Source organism: Aquila chrysaetos, chromosome 9 (assembly GCF_900496995.4).
Source record: "Aquila chrysaetos chrysaetos chromosome 9, bAquChr1.4, whole genome shotgun sequence".
NCBI lineage: Eukaryota > Metazoa > Chordata > Aves > Accipitriformes > Accipitridae > Aquila > Aquila chrysaetos.
The window spans coordinates 1,684,601-1,707,465 of NC_044012.1; the positions used below are offsets into that span (position 1 = coordinate 1,684,601).

The 22,865-nt window shown below is 48.9% G+C and overlaps 1 protein-coding gene across 7 annotated transcripts in view; it reads left to right on the forward strand.

Annotated features, from left to right (window-relative positions):
• The window catches only part of ANKRD11 (ankyrin repeat domain 11), a 159,994-nt gene that overhangs the window by 72,385 nt on the left and 64,744 nt on the right, over nt 1-22,865 (forward strand). For 3 of the 7 annotated variants that reach the window (XM_030023867.2, XM_030023870.2, XM_030023869.2), the window contains exon 3: nt 13,436-13,523. The exons of the other annotated variants lie outside the window; for them this stretch is intronic. The gene's annotated coding sequence lies outside the window, so the exon portion shown is untranslated. The remainder of the gene's footprint in view (nt 1-13,435; nt 13,524-22,865) is intronic. 7 annotated transcript variants of the gene reach the window in all.

Genomic DNA, 22,865 nt, shown 5'->3' on the forward strand with positions numbered 1-22,865 from the left:
TGGAAAAATGTCATTATCGGAGGTCAGGAGAAATTGGTATCCTGAACTAAGGTGAGGTGCTTCCTGCAACAGGTTGGTCCGAAATTCCCAGTGCTCCTTTGTCTGTCGCCAGAGCGATGTTATCCAGGGAGGGAACGAGGAGCTCGAGCGCTCCTGTTATTTTTTTGGATAGCCTGTCATCCCTCAGAAAGGAACAGTTGTGTGGGGGTGGGGAGCGTCGTATTCAAAAGTGGGTGAAATGGAAATGAGCCAAAATTCTGCAAATTTATAAGGAACAGCAAACACTGATTTCTTTGAGAAGAGGTCCGTGCGTTTACTTGTAAGCACAGCCCTGGTAGGAGTGTGCGAGGAAATGGAAACTGTGCTCCACTATGCAGGTTTTTTTCATAATTTAGCCAGGCAAAGATACACAAAGATGCTTATTTTGGGAGATGGTGGAATGTTTCTGTAATGATTTCAGCAAATTTTGGTTCACATAGAGCATCTGTAAGAGTAGCACACCCACAGTTTCATGTAAGATGTTCTATTTGTTGAAAAAAATTGCTTTCCCTTGAATTTGGAAGTGGTTTAACCCAGAAGAATCTATGCTGCGTTTATTTTTCCTCCCTGCTTAGTATCCTAAATCTGCCAGGTCCTCGCTGTTTGTCTCATTGACAAACGAAAGGCATTTCTGTCCAAACGATACCTGTCCCTGTTGCGGATCGTGTAGGAGCCTGTGCTGGACTGCGATGGGCAGAGCTGAGAAGCACACTGATCTCAGCTAGAGGAAAATAATTAGAAAAGGAATTGAGATTGTTCTCAAAAGGGAAGGGTTGAAACGAATGCAGGAGTATCCCTGCGGGGTCTTTGCAGTGCACCTGGTAGCCTGCTGTATAGCTAATAACTCATATTAGGAAGACTTCATTTTGGTCTGACAATTTTTTCCCCTTGTTGACATTGAACATGTAGAAGCATGTAGTGTTTGAAACACAATATGCAAAACACTGTATTAGTAACCGACTACATAACATTCCTGTGTTGCAGCTAGGCTGCCTACAGCATGCTGATTTTATAAGCTCCTCATGAGCTGGCAAAGGGAGGGCATGGAAGTGGTGAGCTGGAGTCACAAGAGAGCACAAGCGATTGCATTTAACTGTTTATACAGTACTTAGGCTTCCAGTGGCCGCTGGAGTCTGTGGGTGTTTGCTCTTTCCAAAGGGAGGAAGATAGCAACCTTCCACAGCTTCAACTGGTGTCGTGTCACTGGAACCAGGACGGGGTATTTTTGTATCAGCGCTCACGTTGGCGGCGTGGTATGGCTGTACCTCTCGGAGGCGGTCGGTCATAAGAGAAGCGAGGGTTCGGACACGTGAAGTCGCCACGAGGTACAGGGAGGTATCAGCTGGTGAGCATTTGGCTGATTGCCTGTGGGCAAGCAGAAACCGGATTTATCTTCAGCAGATAAGCAATAGCAAGAAAACACGACCGTGTGCTTTACTGCATACTGGAGTCTATTTTTGCTGTAAACAAGTTCTTTTGCAAAAATGTCTGCTTTCAGACAACTGGCAAGGAAACTGAGAAGCCAGGTAGTGTGAAAACGTTTGGCTAGAGAACAAGGTTCTTAGTTGGCCATCTTGGCATGAAAAGGAGATGCTGCAACAAATTGCTCTGCCACTTTAAAATGTATTAAAAAAATACATTCAGATCAACAGCAATGCTGGACTAGAGCGCAGCCCGCTTGCTACAGATATATGAAGAAAAAGCCACCAAAATAGAAAATTTCATCATTGCTCACGGGGCGGCAAGAGCTGAGCACAGCACGTTGCTGAGAGCGATTGCAATAGTGGAACAGGAAGTCTCCTCCCCCTCCCCGGGCTCCGTGCAGAGCGCTGATCAAAAGGATGTAAAGCTTGTTTACAAGATGTATGCAAAATATATTTGGGAAGAAATATAAGGGCTTTACAGCCCAGGATGCACTAAGAATACGTGATGTCATGTTAATATCGGTTGCAGTCTGAGGCTACAGAGCATGTGACCCAAAGTCATTTTAACGTTGAGGAGCAAACCAAGAAGGTGCCTTTCTCCGCCGGATTGCATCCGGTGAGCTGCTCGAAATACACGCCGAGAAAGCTTCCTGTGCGCCTGCTAATGAAAGCTAGTTGTCATGAGATCTTAATAGTACTCCAAGAGAAGCCTTGCGTCCGCAGATTCAGGACCCAGTGGTGCTGCCACCCTTGGGGTGGTTTGTCTTGGGCCGAGCGTTTTGAGTAGCACTCCTGGTACTTCAAGGTGGGAAAGAAAGCGTTTGGCATTTGAAAGATGTATGGTGTTTTCGAAGCTGCTTCAGAGTCTGGAGCGAAATGGCAAAGGTGTCGCTAGACTGATGATGGATCAGCGATAGACTCGCTTGTGTTTGTGTGTGTAGAAACAGGTCACTTCTGCAGTGATGATAAAGTCGCGTTGTACAGCCTTCAGCCTCGCTCACCTTCCTCTGCTTCTGTGAGAGAGGCACTTTCTTACCTCACAGGGAGTCTTAAGGCTTAATCCATTGTTTGTAAAGCTCTTTAAGATCCTTGTTTGGGAGCACTAGAATCTGGAGGATTAAAAACAATTTATTTTTGTGTATCTTGTATAATGTGCATCTCAAAGACTTTCCAAAGGAGGAGGAATTGAGAGCCAGAGGGAGATGGCAGGTCTATAAGGTAAACACGAGGGAGGAAGTGGCTTGGAAGAACAAAGAGGGTAAAAGCACAAGGCTAGTTCCCCGTTGCGGTTGTAGGGAGGGCGAGTTTCCAGCCCTGGAGGAAAGGGCTGGATGTAGTAGAGCCGTCTTCCTCTTAATCCCATTTAAAGACCCATCTGGTCAGTGCTGCTGCCTCGTTGTGAAGGGCAGCATGCAGATTTTCCCTCTGCTGTGTTTGTGCCCTTTGATCGTACGTATCGGGAAGCGGGAATCTCGCTTGTTCTCGCCTGGTCTGTTTTGTGAGCTCTAAACTACCAAATAAGCTCACAAAAATTAATGTCAGCGATCTGGACGAGGGTGATTTTTTAAAATGAGATCTGGAATGGTCAGTGAACGGCCCCGCTTCCCCTCTTGCCTCCCTGCCTGCAGACGTGTGCAGTACTCGCCCTGGTTTCTGCTTGCACATCCATGCCTTGTCCATGGACCTGCCGGGGACATCGGTGAAGGGGCCTCCTCCTGGGGGACCCTGGCTGCCCCTCATGGTGGGGAGACCTTCTCCGTGAGGCTCCTCACACCTACCAGAAAACTGTCGCTGGAAGCGTGGCCCCACCGGAGCATCCCTCCTGGCCATTGTGGACTTCCCTGATGCCGCTGCCTCTCTTCTCAAGAGGCTGTGCGTGCATAGACATGGGTGCTCCTGCCCTCAGAGGGGGCTTTGTCACCTTCCCCATCCTCACCCCCCCTTGTCCCCGGTACAGTACTGGTACTGTCGTCCTCCAGGGCAGCTGCCACAGCTTCTCTTCATCTCCAGAGCTTCCCATGCCAGGTCTAAAGCGTTGGAGAAGAGGCGAGGTGACCCAGTGCTTTGGACACAGGTGGTGCCTTGGCTTCCTTGGGGAAGCAGAAACTGGTGATTAAATTCTTTCCCCAGGTGCAGGCCTGAGCATTTTGTGTAGGTGTGTTGCCATCATGTGACTCTTTGCATTTTAAACCCAATGTTTTCCCATGTGAACTTGTTTGGGGTCACAGAACGTGTTTCTGTTGTTCTCTGTCGTAGCTGAATGTAAGATGGGGATGAACTAAAGACCACACTGGTTGGCATTTCTGGTTTGGGTTCTCACCAAAAGATGTCCCAAATACTGGTGATGTTACAAGCAAGCATCAAGGCAGTGGTTTCCAAATGATGTCCAAGCACACTCGAGACCCTCAGTATTTTGTTAGTTGAGCCCTATAATTTTACAGGAATAGGAGAGCTCAGCAAAAGTGGCCATCAGCTGTTATTTGCTGCTACTCGCGTGCAGGGGAGACTCGTGTGGGGCTGGAGATGGCTGGAGGCTGTGGTGTATGTTGGCAAGTACGTGTAGGTGTGGCGTGGGGAAATTCTTGAGGTGTGGGTGTGCTGGAGCCAGGGAGGACCAGCAACCCGTGCCAAGGGCTGGGTAAGGCCAGTGACAGGCACTGCTCGCCTGGAAACGATGCTCCATAGTGTTGGGGTATGATAGAAGGGATGCTTTGGGTCCCTGGGCCACTGCTGGTTTTGTTGGCCTGGCACCATAACATCAGGTTTATCCTAAAAGCAGTAATATTTCTTGTTCCCCAGTACCACTGGGGTTAGAGTGCTCCCTGTGTTATGGGAGCCGCTGAAGATTATTTGGGCAGTAGGTGGGACCAACTCGCAGACTGGCTTTGCAATAGCATAGCTAATGAGATTAACATAGTATTCACTTAAAAAAGAAAAGAAGAGGCTGGTTGGTTGAATGGGACTCAGAAGACTCATTTCATGCGTTAGGAGTTGGAAACACAAGCTATTTAGCTTAGCAAGGAGAAAGTTGAGAGCATCTGGTGGGTTGGAAGCCTGTCCGTTATTGACTGCCAGAGCCTGGGCAGGGTGCTGGGGAGTATATTCGCCTTCTAAACATCTGCTGCCCTCAGGTTTTGGGCCGACCTTGCCTGACACCCATTCCACTTGCTTTGTTCCGGGATATTTTTTAAAAATCGAGGAAGAGTCCCTGCCTGCTGGAAGTTGAAGCTAAAGAAATTAAACTGAAAAATAAAGCACCAGGTTTATTAGGAGGGTTGCTAGTATGAGAACAGCTTAGTTTGTGGCTGTAGCAGACTTCGCATCCCTTAAATATTAGGGTATTAGGCTTTCCTTTAAATACTGTCTCAGTTTTAAAGTATCTGCTGTAGTTGGTCCGTATCTGTAGAAAATGCAAGGAGAATTACCTCAAGGGAAGTTCTGTTGGGCTGTTGGGCTGTTTGCTGAGATGACTGCTGCAAGTCTTTTTGGCTTTGAAAACAATCAATCTTATTAATTTCAACTATTTTCATATTTTTGCTGTTCTTTCTTCACTTAAGTCTGTGATTCTCCTGCCTGCTCCACTGACTACTTCTTAAAAACGAGTTGCTTCACAAGGACGCTCCAACTTACCTATTACTGTTGCAGCTGTGCTAAATACCTGCAGTTCCGGATGCCTTTGCTTCCCCCTCCCAGTGATCTGGTAATCTGTGCTGGTTTCCCAGCTTCCTGCTGGTTCTGTGCAACCTCAGTTGAAAGTTATTGGAGGGGGACTTCAAGTGCCGTTTGAGCTCTAGAAGTAATATTTCCCTCAGAAAATATTTTTCCTTTTGTTCTGCTTGTTCTTGCGACTGTTAAGTAGTTTTAAATAAAGATTATTTTTAGCCTCTTCACCCTCTGCAACAAAGCACAGTAACTTTGAACAGGTACCAAAATTTTCTGTAGCGCAGTAGAGAAATAATTCCAAACTTGACATAAACTTTCTCTTCCCAGTGACGTCATTCATTGGACACAGACCTGGCGTGCATCTCCCCATCCCCAAACCATTGCAATGAATTGTCGTAAAGCCAACAGCATATTGTGCATGTTACAGAAACCCAGTGCACGTAGAGCAGAGGAGAATGAGAACAGGTTTCCTCAAATACCCTGAGGAGTGGGAGTGTAGCATTTCAGGAGAATTTTTAATTCCTCGGGGTTAATCTGTGGCACATGAAGAGCCACGCTGGAGCTCTGCTTTGGAGCAGAGTTTTTATGAAACTCTACTGCTGACACTGGGAGCTGCTGGCAGATATTTAAGTTTTTACTGATGTCAGATTTAACCTCAGCCAATGTATAGCTCTGATGCAAAGCTGCTCTGCACATATTACAGTGGGAAGATTCGCTGGGGTTGCTATAGCAAAAGGCTGGAGATGACTTCAGGAGTTTAAATTGGGCCTGTGTGCTGGTAAACAAGGGCTCTGCCTATAGTAGAAGCTGCTGCGGCGTTTGAAGATGTTTGTGTCGGATGGGGTGGGAGGCGGCATGCGTTCGCTCGCGGGGAGAGCACAAGTGCTTGCACAAGGCTGTCAGACTGAGCGTGCCAGCGGTGTGCCCCGGGAGGAGCGGGCAGGTGCCGGGGGCTCGCCGTCGGGACAGGGTGATGTGCTGTATGTAAGGACAAGGAGAAGCTGGAGATACCGGTTGCATTCAGAAATCTGCTACTGATTTTTCGTGAGTGAGCACCAGCCAGTTATTCCTGGTGCCTGAATTTCCTCCTCTGCTGGGGTCTGTGCGCTGCTGCTTTAGCCCTCCTGTAGTCCAAACCAACTGGCCAGAGATACCACTCACTGTAATATCCCAGCCACGCTTTTATTGCCCTCTCCTTCTTGACTTCGTTATGTCTTGATCTCTGTAACCTCTTTAACATGTGTAAATACTGAAATGAGATTATCTTTAAAGAGCCCTTTATTAAAGATGTACTGACCTTCCTAATCAGAAGAAATGTTCCCGTAGCTGCTTTTCTCCTTTCATGCATTTCGACAAGTAGCGAGGGCAGAATGGTGAATCATCTCACCGGGACGACAGCTTGGGCTCAAAACTGGGCAGGTTTCTTCAGACACCACACCAACGTGATGCTCCCCGCGCAGCACGTGCCCAGCACCTGCGACGCTGGCCGCTCTGCAGCATGGTGAGGTGGGGTTGCTCCCACGGACACATACCTCTTGCTGGGTTTGTGGTTTAAAGCAACTCTAAACCTCCTTAACCTTCAGCTCAGTGGCCCTCAGTGTGGCGAGCGCGGTGCTGAGGACCTGCTCTCCTTGGCTGACTCATGACCAAACTTTTTGGGTGAGCAGTTGCAGCCGCAGTCGCTGCGAGCTGTGTCCCAGCAGCCGCCGAGGGGTTTGTGCGTGGTGGGCATGGCTGGCCGGTCTCTGGTAGATCAGAAGGCCCTGATGAATATCCTTGTCCCTTCCCCTCCCAAACCAGCCCTGGGTTCGAGCAGCTCGAGCTGACGTGGGACCTGCACCCCAGTATTGTGCTGGCAGCCCCCGGTCGGTGAGGCCAGCCAACCGTCCCTGCCACAGGGCTTCAGCCCTGCGAACCTCTCACTGGGGAGAGTGTTTTGAAGAAGAGGGAGGATGAGGTATAGCTGAGCAGTCGCTGTGGTGGGCTGTCTGTGCAAAGCGTTCAACCAGGCAGAGAGGACGTACCTGAATACAGCTCTTAAGCCCTGCACGGGGGGACTTTGGGTTCCTCGCAGAGGGAGAGAAGACCTGCCATAAAAGACTGGCGCGCGAGGCGTGAAACTGCAAATAGTTTGAAGCCTTCTTTCAGTGTGTGTGCTTTAATGAGAGCTTTAGAGTTATTTGGATCTAGTATTTGTTGCATAGAGCAGGGGCAGTAAAGCAGGCAGTTCCCCAGCAAGGCAGCCGAGGCCCCGGTGCCACCTGAAGAGCAGATGGGTGCCGTGCCCCTGTGGCCGCGGTGCTGCCCATCCTCGGGTTCTCGGCCCCTCCGGTCAGCATTGGTATTTCTCCTGCTCTGGATGGCAGAGCCCTTCCCCTCGGGCCCTCCGGGCTGCTGTGCATACTTCTGCCTGGGATCCTGGGTTTCCTTACGGGATTGCTGGAAACTCCCCACATCCGTGTGCTGTTTATCGCTTTGGAGCCGATCGCTGGATGAGCAGGGTGGTCTTACTGCTTCGGCATCGGTAATTATTGCTGGAGCTGATGAGCCTTTCCTGTACGGTTCTGGTGGAGCCTTTGGTGTGCAAGGATGATCAGAGAGGGTTTATTTTTTTTCCCTTGTAAAATATATTCCAGCTCCAGTTTGTAATGTGGTGAGAGGGGGAGTGAGAGAAGGGAACAACAGCGTTAGCGGATGTAGAAGTAGCTGGAATGAGAAGCTTTTGTGCCATTAATAACAGTCCTGGCTGGCAGCCAAGGCTGGGAGTGTGGGATTAGCCTGAACAATCAAGACTGCAGGATCAAAACAAGGAGGCAGGAACAGCGAGGTCACACTGCTGCCATCTGCGCTGCCGCAGTGGTGGGAGGGAGCGGAAGAGGGGGCTGCGCTGGAGGAGCGATGCCGATAGCGCGGGTGGCGGGGCGCCCGCCGCCTCCCCAAAACCAGCCCTGTGCCGCCACTGCCGCGCTCAACGCCGGGGTCAGGGCTTTGGGCTTCACCTCCCAGCTCTCTGCGGGCACCTTCGCGGCGGCGCTGGCGAGCCCGCGGAGGGGAGGGCGGCTGCAGATTGTCATTTTTAGGAAATGGCTTCTGAAAAACAGAAGCGGCTCGTTGGGGGCTTGGTCGTGCACTTCTGCGCTCCGGACCGAAGAGCTGAACGGCGTTTGTGGCTGTGGGTTTGGGATGGGTGCCTTCGTGCGACAATACCGATAGCCCGCCCCGGCGTTGGCGTCACCGCCGTGCCGTTTGTGAATCCCATCTGGTGACCAGGGGGTGGGGAGAGGTCACCGGACGGATTCGGCTGCAGCTTTGCTGTGGGCAAAGGCAGCTTTGCTCTGTGCTGGGGCATGTGGGGGGTATGGACCTTTCCAGGGGCTGTATTTGCGAGTTTACATCACCCTTTTAAAAGGAGTGACTTGAGATTTCTGCTGAAAGATGATTTTCGAAGCAGATGGAGGCAAATCTTGTTCTGTTTCGCTCTGGTCTCTGTCAGCTTTTGCTGAAGTACCTTCCAAGAGTATCAGAAAGCAAAATGATTTGTATCGTTTACGTTGCTTCTCCTCTCCTTTTCCCTCTGACCTAGTAAGTCTTACTGTCCTGCAAATGTAAATACGAACGCTGAAATGCAATAGAAGTAAAGCAGTGTCCCACAAACAGCCTCCCAGCTCTTGCTAAAAATATCTCTGTGCGGTGCAGTAACTCCCAGGCATTCTTTTGTCTGACTGCTTTTGAATTCCCTAATTGAAGTTGGTTGGAGGGCAGTGCACCAGTTTCCTGAATAGCTCAGATGTTGATTTTGAGTTAAAAAACAAGAGCGAAATTGTTTTCCCTTTGTGCAGCCGCGCTTTTATTTACTTCCCCCCCATGTCATTTTTTAATCTCTGTATTTTTACTTGCAATTTTATTTTGTAAGACAACTGCATTAAATACATCTGCGGAGAAGGGGCCCAGGAGGCAGCAAGCAGGAAGACACAGTTTTTGGTACGTGATGCCACGTGCGCGTTGGAGCCGGAGTGCTGCTCCGTCGGAAACGTCCAGGCTGGCGCAGAGACGCGGTGCAAATGGAGCTTAACGTAGTAGGAAGTGTTAATAATGGTTCCTAATTGCCTACTAATAACTAAATCTGTGGAATTTGGCAGCAATTGGGATATAGTTTTCTCCTGCAATCTGTCCGTTCCCTCCAGAAAGAACAAAGTTGCTTCACTGACATACAGCAGCAAATCTTAAATTCACTGAAGGTAACAGGGGAAAGTTTTCCAGATCCCACATGGCCTCCACCCCTCCGCAGAGCCTGTGAGGCTGCTTCCCTGGGCGAAAACTGCTGTGTCTTGGTCCAGCACTCCAAGATTTAACAGGGGAAGAAGAATAAAATCAGGCTGTTTTCCTCCTTTATGTTTTTGGTGGTTTTTTTTTTTTTTAATTTGAACTTGGAAACAGAGAAACCCGGGCTCGTTTCAAGTGCTCCCGAAAGGCTGCTGGAAGCACTGTGTGTGCGGGCAGCTCGCCCAGCCGTGCAGGGATGGGTCCCTGGGTTCTCGTGGGGACAGGGAGGAAAAGTTTGTGACCAGTGATTTGTGATAAGTCACGGCCAGTCCAAGAAGCTCCCCAGAATATATCTGTTGGGTAAATGTGATAAACTGCAAGTGCTCAGAGCTCCTCTGTGGCTGGTAAACAAACACAAATGTTGCTTTCACTCGAGCCTCAGTAAATTAAAGGCTTGAAATTGTGATGGAGATTGGAGAGAAGCTGATTTCAGATGCTGCTTCAGGAGCCGGGATTTATTCAGGCTCTCTGTGGTGGGAGACATTTCGTAGCTGCTCGGCAGCAGCAGAAAAACAAGCACAAATTTTTCTGTCTTCAGGGATAACTGCAGTGAAGCATGCGGGGGGGGGGGGGGGGGAGGGCTGTGCCGCTCGCTGGTACCGAAATACCTCCCCATCCCCCACGCACGTCAACAGGCCCCGAAACTGCACGGGGCTGGGTGCTGGGTCCTGCACCCGCCTGCGGAGCAGGAGCAGGCATGGGAACCGGTGCCTGTAGCCCCTGGCCTGGGGGACCGCAGGGGAGCCGGGCTCCTCCAGCACTTTCCTTGGAAATGGAGCATCTTCATAGTTCGACACACGCAAAAATAAGACACCGAACGGGTGCAAGCTGGTAGCCTGCTCGCTCGGTTTGCTGCCTCTCGCTCTGCCGTAACGCAAAACCAGGAAAATGTGTCTGGAGGAGCCTGTGGCATGTATGGGGAAAGTAACGTCCTACCTGCAGGCACCCCACTTTCAGGCACAGTGATGGGGGGCCCAGGAGCCGGCTTCCCCCTTGTTTTCCTTGTCCCCCTTCCTGCAGGCAGGTGGACTCTATAGATGAGAAACACCCTTGTTGTCCAAAACCTCCCTTCCTCTCCAAAAAGGTGGGTGCCAGCACCTCCTGCTTGCAGGAGAGGTTGGGGCATGGCTGGTGGCGTTGGGCAGGAGCCGTGCCAGAGGCAGTGTGCCAGAGCCAGGCTCTCGGCACTGGGTCAGGATCGCAGCGCTGTGGTCGCATGCCCTCCTCTTAGCTCCTAGGTTAACGTTTAACCTATTTGTGTTTCGGTACCTCAGGTTGTTTGATGTTATGGGGCACTTTGTATGGCTCTCGACTGTAGGTAAGCAGCCCGTTGGAGGGGTACGGCTTATCTGCTGCGGAGGAATGTGAAGAATTTCATGGGGAGGAAGATGAGATTTTTCCTTTCCCAATGGAGGGAAACCAAGTCTGGGTGTGTGACATTGTAATGTTTTATATACATGGGCAGCTCCCTGCTTTGGGAGCCTGTATGTTAAGTTTCTACCTGGCCAAAACGTTTTTGCTCTGACTGTAAGCCTTAGAGGGGAGAGTGCTCAAATGGAAAAGTTGACGCAGCCTTATCTGCGGTGCAGCCTCGGTACGATAGAGGAATCCGAGCCCTGGCTTATGTCAGGATTGAAGCTTTCCCCTTTCCTTCCAGCAAACTGCATACCATTGCCTTGGAGCCGTTCCTTCATCAGGGGCACATCCTTCAAGGAGCTTAGTTTGGTCAAGAATACAGGTCTGGTTTCATTTTAAATATATATCAAGTTCCCTGATGGCTGTCTCTGCTACCTCCTTGCAGCAGCCCCACGTCTTTCGAATGGTGCTCCTTAGAGTGCCGTGGTAATGCCCTCCCAGCAAACAGCAGCATCCCTTCTCCAGAAACTTTAGCCCTTGCCTTCAATGTGCAATTATTCTTGCAGGAGACATTCAGGTCATCCATTCCCCTCGTGCAGCAAGTGACACTTCTACAAATGACTGATGCTTAACATAGTCAAGGGTCACCTTACCCAGCTCTTGGTGCCTAAGGCTTTCATTGCGGCGTGTGTGAACGGTCTTTCAAACTTCCTGCCGGCTCTGCTGCTGGCAGTTCATTAGCAGGAAAAAAAAAAGCAAAAAAAAAAAAGCCTGGAACTAAATTTGCCAGCAGTTCCCAGACCCCATCTCCAGCGCGGTGGAGCCGTCCCATCTCTGCCTGGTGAGGTGGGAAGCACCGCCGGAGCTCACCGCTCCCCATCCACCGTAACCCTGATAGCTGACCCGAAACGGCGGCTGCGGGGTCAGGCTGACATCTGGCACGCTACCGGCACCGCTGCCAGGAGGGAGGGAGGTGGAAACGCTGGCTGGAGGGGAAGGAGCTGGAGGAGGACGGGAAGGGAGGGGGAAGGACAGAGCCAGGAGCTTCTGAAGCTGCGGGGTAAGACATTAAACCGGAGGAAGGGGCAGAATATAATGCTCAGTGATTTTTGCAAGCGGCCGGCTGCTTCCACAGGATGTCTCGGAGCTAAGGGCAGCGCTTGTTTTCTCGCAAGACACTACAAATAATAAAAATAACGGTTGCAGTTAATTGCCATATATCCATCGTGCCTTGGTTTTCATTTGTCTTAAGGCAGGATGCGTTTGCAGATGAATTTTGAAAATAGCTGAGGATCAAATGTTGTTTTTTGTTCTTTGGCACTGAATATTTTGCTCACTGTTCGTGTTCGGTGATGCAGATCTGCGTGTGTGTGTGTTCAAAGTCTGTAGCTAATGTTACAATTTCCTTCCTGCTATGAGCTTCTGTTTTCTATGCTCACACCTTTCTGGAAGCCTCCTTTCAGGCTACAATATTCCCTTCTTGGTTTTGTATTAAAGGAATCTTTTTCTGTAAGGGTTGAGAACAATGTTTTCCTTTTAGCTTTAGGTACATAAAGGAATAATACTCTTTTAACCTGCTAAAAAAACAGACCAGTGTTTCAGAAGGCTGAGCCTGCTACAGTGCATTTTGTTGAGGAAAAAACATTTCCCTAAGTAGGGAAGCTTTTGCTGCTGAAGCAGAGGTTAAGGGTTGACGGTGTGCCATCCTGGTCAAAATCCCGTTCCCTGGCTTTCAGGGGGGCGAGGACTCCCTTGCTCCCTGCTTCCATCCCTTACCACCCAGCACGTGGGTTTTGGGAGTGGGGTGCGTTGCTGGCATTGCACTGCAGAGACATGGGGGCTGTCCTGCTCCAGAGACGGGTGGGCTTGCTGCTTGGGACATGGCCTGATGCAGCACGCCGCGAGTCCCACTGCGTGGTCTGAGATGGGGAGGAAGGCTACGGCGCCTGGTTGTTTACGAGATGGCCCGTTTCTGTGCCGAGATTGCCGCAAACCGGCTTCCTTTTCTCAGGCGCTCTGAGCGTGTCGTGTCTGCAAATGGGGGCTGATGCTCGTGTACCCTCATAAAGATCTTAATCTGTTCAGATGGGAGTTTACTGTTTTAAAATGGCTTTGATTATCATACGGAAGAATTGTTTACTGGCTGTACATATGCTATGCTGTCTCTGTCCCGTGCTTTGCTAAGAATAGAAACCAAAGCATTACTCTGCGCATCTTACAGCTGTGGCTGTTGAAAAACTGACTTGCCCAAATGTTTGTACGTTTGTGGCTGAGTAGGCAATGGAGCTGAGGTTCAAAACTGCCACTTCTCTGCTCAAACCACTAATCAGCATTGCTTCTGAAAGGACTATAGATAGTGTGTGCAAGCTGATATTACAAAAATAAACTTTTCATAACCTCCCTTTGGTTTCTGTAAATCCCCAGACTTGCAGGTCTGCCCCATTGTCTGTGGGCACTCACAAGGCCATTCTCACCATGATGTTCTCACCACTCTATTTAATTGCAAAGGAGCCTTTTGGAGTAGCCTTTAAAAATCCCTATCACCGTTGCACTGTCTTCATTAAATGAATGGGGCTGTTGTACATCTGACAGCTGCCATTTTAATGCTGTGGTATTGTATTTCCTTGCAGGAGGCTCAACCTCACGAGGCAGATTAGGACTGAGAAAATCCAGGTTCCATTAGAAACCATTGGAAATGAGTTCCCAAGTTGTTCTAAGGTAAATCAATAATGCATATAATCTCCCTGGCTGGACTTAGTGACCGAGCCAACAGTTCATTTAACCGCCTTTTTTTTTTTTAAAGCACTTTCAGAATCATTCCTGTTGAGATTTACTCCTCACTCTGAATTCCTGTTGTGAAATTCTCGGGCAGCATTTGTTTTTGAGTGCTGCCAAAACTTTGGTAATTTATTCATCCTCGTGCTTAGGAGGAACCGTAGTCACTGCTGCAATGGTGAACCTCCCGTCGGTACTGAGGTAGCCGCTAAATTCCTGCAAGTTTGGGAGTGGAGGATGCTGCTTGGCTTGCATGCGTCTCCGCTCCCAGACAGGGTGCTCAAACCCCACCTCTGGGTCCTGCGTCCTTGCTGGTGCTGTGTGAGTCCGACGCTTGGCGTGTTCCCGTCCCCCCTTGCCTTCTTCCAGTCAATGTGTGTAGCTGGGAGCATGCTCCTTGCTGGAGGCAGAAACACATTACTTTGTTTATGACCGTTCTTGAGTGCTCTGTTGCGCCTCCTCTGCTGTTTTGCAGACTGATCCTGAAAGGAAACAGGAATTCGGTTACAGAATAATCGAATTGAGAAAGATGAATCCTTTTGAGTGTTGTAGTAACAGGTTTTGCTAATTTCTAACTTATTTGAAAATAGCTTTAATAAGCAAATTGTCCTTTCTCAGAGCAAATATTCCAAACTCACGAATCTTTCAAGCTAAATATGATAGAGGACCACTGTTTTTTCTTCTTCTGTTTAAACCAGTGCTTGAGTGAAGTGAGGAAGATGATTAGGTTCTAAATGAGCACAAGAATGCAGCCAGCCCCAGCAGCTTTCCACGCTGGCACTGTTTGGTCGCTCGGCACTACAGGTCTGGTCGGGATCAGGCGTGAGCAGGCTGTCGAGCCTGCCGAATTAGCCAGCACACGCGGGACGGTGTTTGTGCGAGCCCTGCTTTGGGCTGGCAGTGGGCAGGCAAGCGAATACCCAGTGCTACACAAAGCTTGGAAGGGCAGGGTTGCAAATTATGCTTTTATTTGAGGCGATTCAATGAATTTTTGTGCTAGGTAACTGCTTTGTGTCACGTGATAGTCATCTTTTTGATTCTGTAGTAGGTGCCTTGCAACAGAGTTTATCATCTCTTGGAAACTCAGCCTTATTTGACAGTACTTGAACTGTCAGATACTAAGATAATGTCTCTTGAACCACTTGAATGGGATAAGACTTGGCTTGATAGAGGGCTGTGGTCTTAGAAAACCTATAATTCCTTCTCCCCCCGCATTGATACTACTATCAGATTTTTCTTTTTAGCTGTGGCAAAGAGAAGATTGAATTGCTAGAACATGATCTATTTTGATTACTAAAAATCTTAGCGCTGCTAATTTAGTCAGCTAGTACGTTACGAATGTAGGTTCTGTGTGTTCAAACTGTTCTTGGTTTTTTCACTTAATAAGTTCTCCAGATAGTTGCCATGGAAATAATCCTGGATTCGGAGAGGATGTAAAGGCCCCGAAGACGCTGGTGCAGTGGCAGCAGCACTATGGTCTGCACGCTCCAGGCTCGGCTCCTGGACAAAACTTGGTTTCCCGCGGTGGTGCCAGCTCTAGGACGGGAACTAGTTCCCTGTTCCTGTGGCTGCCCCAGTCCCTCGTTTTGGAGTTTTGGGCAGAATTCTCCTGGTTTGCATAGTGCAGAAAAGTTGCAGAAAGCACTCACTGCTAGTTTTCACTGGTTGAAGGTTAATTATGGATTTCTATCTCACATTTGCCTGAATCATGCTAATGTGAAAGGGTTTGGCTGTTGCCTTTGCCTTACCTGAGCCTCTGTGGCTGTGCTGGGCGTCTGCGCTGAATTTGAGGGAATTTCCCCTGCTCTGCTCCTGGAGCTCTGGGTGCCACCGGAGGTGCTGTGCCTGCCGTGCCGGATGGTGCCAGGCCCCGGGCCCCTGTTTGTGCCGCAGAACAACGAACCTGCTTCCTCCGGGCCTGTGTTTTCTTTTTCAGCAACTTCCTTTTTGTGCAAATGTTGTGTTTTTTGTGAAATTGACGTGTGTTGTTTTCAGGCATGATCATCAGAATTGTTTTGTATGTCTAAACCAAACCTGGGCACTTCTTGTTGCTTGAAATAAGACAGCCAGTCCTAATCACAGGAAAATTCAGGTTATTTTCCTGGCTTTGCAAGACTTGAAAAAAGCCTTATTATTTAAGCTGGAATTGACTTTAGTTTGAGGCATGGGACGGATATTTGATGCAGTATATGGGTTATGTGAATCCCGTTGGTCAGCGGGATGGGACCAAGCACAGGAGCTGCAAAAGCAGCAGCTTATCTTCCTGTACCTGATTTTTGCCGGAGCAATTTCCTAGAGAAGGATCTCTTGCAGTGGTGGAGAACCTGAAGTAGCTAAAGTTAAAATTGAATCACCTCAATACAGATTTCGGGCCAAATGAACAGCATGTTTAAAAGCGCATTTCAAAGGTTTGAAAAGTGGTCATGGTAGATTTAATTTTGCGGGCGAATAGCAGAAGAGGTGTGTTGGGGGAGTTGTAGGGGCAAAGCTTTGAGAGCCGCTTTCCTGCCTGGTGGGCCAGTACGACGGGATGCCATCCCTTCCTTGGTGGTGAAATACAGGTGAATCAGACCTTGGCTGTGCGCTTTCAGTTTGTAGCTGAAACAAAAACCTATGAGAGATTTTTCCTTTTCTTTTTTATTTTTTTTAATTTAATTTTTTTATTTTCTTTTTTTTTTCTGGAGAGCTGAAGTGCGGTTTCTCCTTCCCCCCTCATATTTACATACATTATTGAATAGCTTTTGCTGTAATACTTAGGGAAATGTGCAATGCAGCCTGCCCTTCGTGTGGCATGGTAACAGAGATGGAGAACCCTGTCGCACCACTGACGTCCCACCTTTCACCCCCCTGGAGCACACTTGCCCTAAAACGCTCCGTGTTTCAGTCATCCCAGCAACCGGGGGAGTCTCAAACACAGATTTTCAAAAGCCAAGTCAGCACCTTAACAAAGATTATTGACACCCCAGCAGCTCGCAGTGAGAGCCCACCTTCCTATTTCCAGCCTGGGGAGGGACAAACCCAACCAACAGCCCTGCATCCTTTTACACTGCTCTGGGTGTATTAAATTAGCGAGCAGAGTGACAGCTGGGCAGGAGGCTGGGAACAATGCAGATAAAGTTAGCTTTCAGCGACGTGACCCTCTCCAGGCTGCGCGCCAGAAGACTATAAATAATTGATAGGAGCAACCACCCTCGCCAGCACGCTAATGTACAGCGCGGTTCATACAGCGAGCGGAGCTGCATTACCCATTACATCACCGCTGCTCTCAGCCTGGGCTCTCCTATCAGCAATGTAATTTTACTGCTTTTAAATAATAAATTGCACTGGGAGTTGAAATACTCCTTCGCCCCATTCAAGCCTACTAGGGTGTGCAACTACACAAATGAATTTTACATATGGTAAAATAAATTTTGTATCAAGCTAAAAAAAATTTCTTGCAGGAGGAGTTTAGCCCCACCATCTCGCCCAATATCAGTAAGAGGGGTTTAGGGTATCAAAGGCAGCCGGTTCCAGCTAGTGACTTTTGATCTGGCTCGGTATCTGGAATGATTTTGAAGCTTGACTTGGGGTCATTGGCCTAAGTTCACGGGTGGTTTCAGGGGGTAAAGTTCTCTGGTGTTGCAAGTCAGAAAAATCCCCTTGGCTGTAGCTGTTTCCGTGAGCGGAAGGCGTGCGAGCGGCATGCATGAGCTCTTTGGTCCCACAGAGCGGGAGCTTTCACTTTCAACGGCTGTAGTTTTTAAGCAGTGAAAAAATCTTGATGTAACCCAAAACCTGATTTGTTTCCCCTAGGTCTTTAGATAAGCTCTGTAACCTTTGCTTACCCACACATTTGTGTGGAAAAGTTAAAATGCACTTTGACTATTCCAGGCTCTGGGGATGGGGAGGGACAGTGGGGTCTCTGTGCATGTGGGGATACTTTTTGGTCGACCCTTGCAGCTTTTTATGCTTATTTGTGTGGGTCTCCAAGGATTTTGAAAATACAATTTAAAAAAAAAATAATCATGTAACTGCTACACTAGAATATGCAAGCATCAAAAACTGTCCAGAAATTGGACAGATTGTGGTACTCCATTCCTGTTAAGTTGGTGGCGAGTAAATGGAGAAACCAAACCGGAGAGCAATCAGCTGTTAGTAGGGAAGAAATGAGTGAGATTATGGGGAAGCGCGGAGCAAGGACCTGTGGTGCGTGACCGGAGCAGGCTGGCAGCAGCAGGACACAAAGGTGAAAGGTGCTGAAGAGCAGGCCCTGAGGATGATGCAACTTCAGCCGGTGGGACACAGTGCGTGGCCGAAGGTGCTGTGTGTGGTGGGAGGGTGGGCTTGGCTGGGTCGTGTTCACATCCAGCATTGCTGAGGTGGGTGCTGATCCAGTAGCAGGAGTGAGTACAGCGAAACACAACATACAGGGGCGTTCAGTGTCTTGCAGCAAAACAGCAGCTGGGCAGGGAGGAGGGCCGCCGGCCGGACAGTGCTCCCAGGAGCTGTGCTGGCAGGCGGGCTCTCGGACATGGTAATTTAAGTACAACCAGCCTTGTTTATAGGAGAAATAAAATGCCAGAATGTTATCACAGGAGGCGGCTTAATTTGTTGAAAGAAGATAAGAAACAGATTTTGGTTAAGGGTATGATTCAAGGTAAGATTCGAACTATGTTTTGACATTATAGAGCACTAGGACCAAGGGCTTGCATCTGGATATAAAATTCTTCTGTGATCCCTCACAAAAAATCCTCTGCTTTGCTCAACACTTGAGTATGAAGTAGGTGTTCGGGACCCTCTTCCAGGACACATCTATCCTATGTATGCATCTTACAAGTCTCAAAATCTGTGCAGGGTTATTGTGAAAATAGTGACTTTCACACCTTCTAGAGCAAGACTTAAAGAATTATTATTTCCAAATCAGGAAGTGAGCAATGTCGCAGAGCTACATAAGAAAGCATAAGCTGCTTATGGTGGATTAAAATGACTGACCATTTAGCTATGCAATTAGATGGGGAGATGGTGTGATAAATCATGAGTAACTAGCTTACCTGTCCCATGATGTTGTTTGTCTCTGGGCACGTGTGCACCAGTTTCCATAGGGTGTTTGAGCATTTGCTTTTAAAGGTGTAGGTCTTTGATAAGAGGGTTAATGTATGTGCTCTTTGTACAGTTTTCTGACGTTTCTTCGCTATCCTTGAATGTCAAGTTTGCCCTACGGTTAAACCGTAGCTCTTTCCAGAAGCGTCCAGGTGTGTGTCACCGAATTGGGCAGGCAGCTGTGCTGCTGCAGGGGAGCGGGACTGCCCGGGGCAGGCAGCAGCCGCAGCTCCTGCTCGGAGACGAGGTGGCTTGCTTTTCCCAGGGAGAGTCCTGGGCTCCTCTGGCACGAGGCTACGGGATGCAAAGCCTGTGAGGATGCTGGCACCAGCCTTTTTGTGCTCTTCTTCAAGTGAGACAGGCAGTCTCTTGTCCACCTCCCACTGATACTGTAAGAGCGAGTGCAGCACCCACAAGCTGCCCTGCAGTGGGACCTAGTGGGAGGCAGGCCAGGCCATAGGAAAGGAAGGTGTTTTTCAGGGGTGCTGAGCTGCATCAGCATCTCAGCGTTGCACGTGCTTCTGACAGGACCTTGTGGTTATCGGGCAAAAGGCTTGAGATGACAAGGTGATGCTTGTTGTCTCCAGCTGTGGAGCGTGTACATCCCTGCAGAGGTTTGAGGTGTTATTGGCTTAGATTTGCAAACAGTCTGGACATAGGAAAGCTTTTATAGGGCAGTAATGTATAAAATGTTTTAAACTGTCCATTGGTCCTGCCAGATGGTTGGGTTCCAGGGTGATCTGACTACCTGGCAGCTCTGTGGTGGGTCGGTCCCGGCTAAGGCAGCCATCCGTCCGGTGCATCGCTGCTGTGAGGCCCTGAGTCCCAGGACCAGCGATTCAGCGATGCCGGGTTTGCTTCTTCCCACCCCGAGAACTCTGTCTTACCTTCCCCCAGCTCAGCACCGTCTCCTTTACCTCTTGCAGATGTACAGCTTAGCAAAAGCATGCAAAATGCTTTAAGATTTCGACCAGCTCCAATTTGGAGAGCTGGCTGATCGGAGACGTGATGCTTGTATGGGGAACCAGCTCAGCCTGTGCGAGATACTGTTCAGCATGTCTCTTTCATAACAACGTGGCTGTTTGAATTGGTCATTTTCTTGGGTGATGGTGACAGGTCACTTTGTGGCCAGACAGGAGCCCGGCCCCGCAGATGTGCTGGCTGTACCTGGGGGACGGCGGTTCTCATGCTGAAATAGCGATCCAGAATTTTAGCATCTCTCTGAAGATTTGACTCAAAGTTCTGAGGTACGCAGACTGTGATACAAGCTACGGAGAGGGACTTCCAAAAAAATGAAACTGGTAATGAAGATGCCAAACAGACATCCTAGAGATCTGCTGAGGGCAGACTGCTAGCCTAAGCCTCTGCTCGTGCAAACAGAAGAAAGGCAGAAAGTAGGAGATGCTGCTGCACCTCCTTGTGTGGGACGTCCATCAGCGGGGTCCCGGGCTGGCTGACCCCTGCCTGCACAGTCCCCTTCTCCCCCCGTGGTTCTCAGAAACTTCATCCTTCCCCTGCATCTCACCTTACCGAGCGCTCGGGAAAGGGGCTTTGCTATTCTTAGCATCTCGGCAGAAGTGCTGCCGCTCCAGCGAGACGCACACAGGAGCCTTTGATAAAAGGAGCAGGGGAGTAACCATGGCAGTCTCGCTGAAACTGGTAACCATGGATTACAGAAATTAAAGGCATAAAGCAAAGAGCAGGATTATCTTTGGCGTGGTTTTCTAGTGAACAGAAGGCACTACCCGACTTCCACATTTAGGTGAGGCACTGTAAATTACCTGTAGTTAAAAAATAATGCTAATTAAATTCAAATGTAATAACGATTAACACTGCTGATCTCAATTCACTGAATTTCCTTGCAACTCTAATTGACAGAGAAAAAAAACCAACCCAACCCTATACAGAAGAAAGGAGGGGGAATTTCTTGCTTCTGGCTCTGCGCTGCGTCCTTCTTCTGATGCAGCTGTCAAGTTTGCATTTTCCGTTTCCCTAGCCTTATTATTTTTTATTTTTAATGCAGGGCGCTTCACCAAATAAGAAAATAAGACAAGCTTGATTTGCCGGTACCTTTGCAGGCGAGCGTGCCGCGGGCAGGGTGCCTCGTGGGCCGGTATCCGCGGAGCTGGCCTGAAGCACTGCCCGTGCTGCACCCAAGGGACCTCGCCGACTGCATGGCAGACAGGGACGGCACGTGGTGAGCGCCAGCGCCGAGCCCCCCCCGGCACCCCAAACCTCCCCAGCACCTTCCTCGCCTTGATGTGGAAGGCAGTCTGCGCTTCTCTTCTCTTAATTGTCCGGAGGCAAGGGCGAAGGAGACGGGTGGCTTTGTGCTGCAGGAGCAGCGTTCCTCAGGTCCGCTTAGCATGCAAGCTGTGTTCTTTGCACAGCAAATTTTGCTTTCAAGTTCAGCGAGTGCTAAGACTCTGCGTAAATGGGCCTGCTAAAGATATTTTTTGACATTTGAAAATCCTATTAAGCCCGTTTCTCCCCTCTCCTCTCCCTCCCTCCCAGCGTGCCAGCTTAACATGGAGGAACTGCAAAGGTTTCTTTAGCCGGCCGGGTCACATCCTGCACAACAGACCTCAGAAATATGGGTCACAACGAAATGAGGAAAACAAAAAGTATATTGTCCTCATGTCTTACGCTGATGGCTGATTGAGGGACTCCCTAAACGGACAGTTTAAGATCTTAATGAGGTACCAAACATGAGGTAATTCAGAATATGCCCCTTTCATGCTGTCTGCTTGCCAGCATGGCCTTCCAGAAATGGGTTCCTCCTGTGTGTTTGTGCCTGATGCTGCTTTAACTCTTCTTTACCAAGGGCATGGGCCTGGCAGCATGTCCTTGAAGCGGAGTTTGCCACAGTTCCTGTTCACAGTTCCTGCATGAGTCAGTGATAAAGCCCATGAGCACGTTGTTTATTTTCTTCTTTACAAATAATTCTCCTAAGTTGAGGTTATTACTCATTGGCTTTAAACACAGGGTTGTAGGTTGGAGTGGGTCTCCTTTAGCCTTACTTCATGCTGATGGGGGGGTTACGTGCAGATTTTTTCCAGGTTTTTTAAAATTAAATTTGAAGAAGGATTTCTATTAAATCCTCATTTCTGGGAAATTCCTGAAACGGAGAGTAGCCTGCAGCGGGACAATCACCAATTGTGCTGGTAGGTGTGTAATTACGCAGGTTTTGGGGAGCGGGGATGCAAACAAGTTTGCATACATTGAATTACAGGCGGTGTTTTAATAGTATGTTTTTTAGGTCTTGGCTTTAATCCAGAATTTTTTCGTGCTATTATCCTCTATTTACAGCTTTCAGAAATCAGCTGATGTCACTGCACATATGTTTAGAGCCGTTGCTAAGGTGATTAGCTCCAGAATTCAACGCCTACGCAGTCCTGATGAAAGGCTGAGAAACTGCTCGGCAGCGTCTGTTCAGAGCAGTGCATTGTCGGTTTGAACTATTAAGAGCCATAAAACAATATTACCCAATTTTAGGGTAAATACGTTGGCCTTGACTGATAATCATGCACCAGGTTTTACAGGAACAGAGGCTTTATCTGGCATGTTTAACTAAGTCTGAGAACATTTTTCACTGAGAAAGCATTTAAAATTACCCGGTTCCTAATTTCCATGAGCCTGCGCAGTGTTAATGCATTCAGGGTTTCCTCTGCCTGCCTGCTCGGGAGGCAGAAGGTGGCAATCCAGTGGCAGGACTGCCGTCTCATAGATGTCTAATGTCTGTCCCATCGCTCGGTAAAACTTGCTGAGCACGCAGAGCAAAACCACGGACTGCAGCCCGAGTGTGGTTCCTTTGCAGCCAAAGAGTTGCCCAATCTCCTGTTCAGTGGTCACCCGCTCACATTAAACTGGGAACTGTCCCGAGACCATCACAGTGACCGGGACGCACAAGACCGTACGTCTTGCCACTTTCTTTTTGGCTGAACAGAAATCCCTCCTGCGAGGAGATAGTCGTCCACCACCTCAATTTCCACGTTTTCAGTTTCGGGCATCCAGCTTGCGAGGAGCAATGTGCTCCAACGCATCCAACAACTATTTCTAGTGGGAGTCTGTCCTCTCTAATAGAAAGTAATTTACCTTCCTCTCCCCTTTTAGAGAACGGTATCAAGTTGCCTTTACCGGCAGGGCTGGGATCCTGTTACCTGCCGGGCTCCTGCTTTCAGTGCAGCAGAAGAATAGCTTTTATTC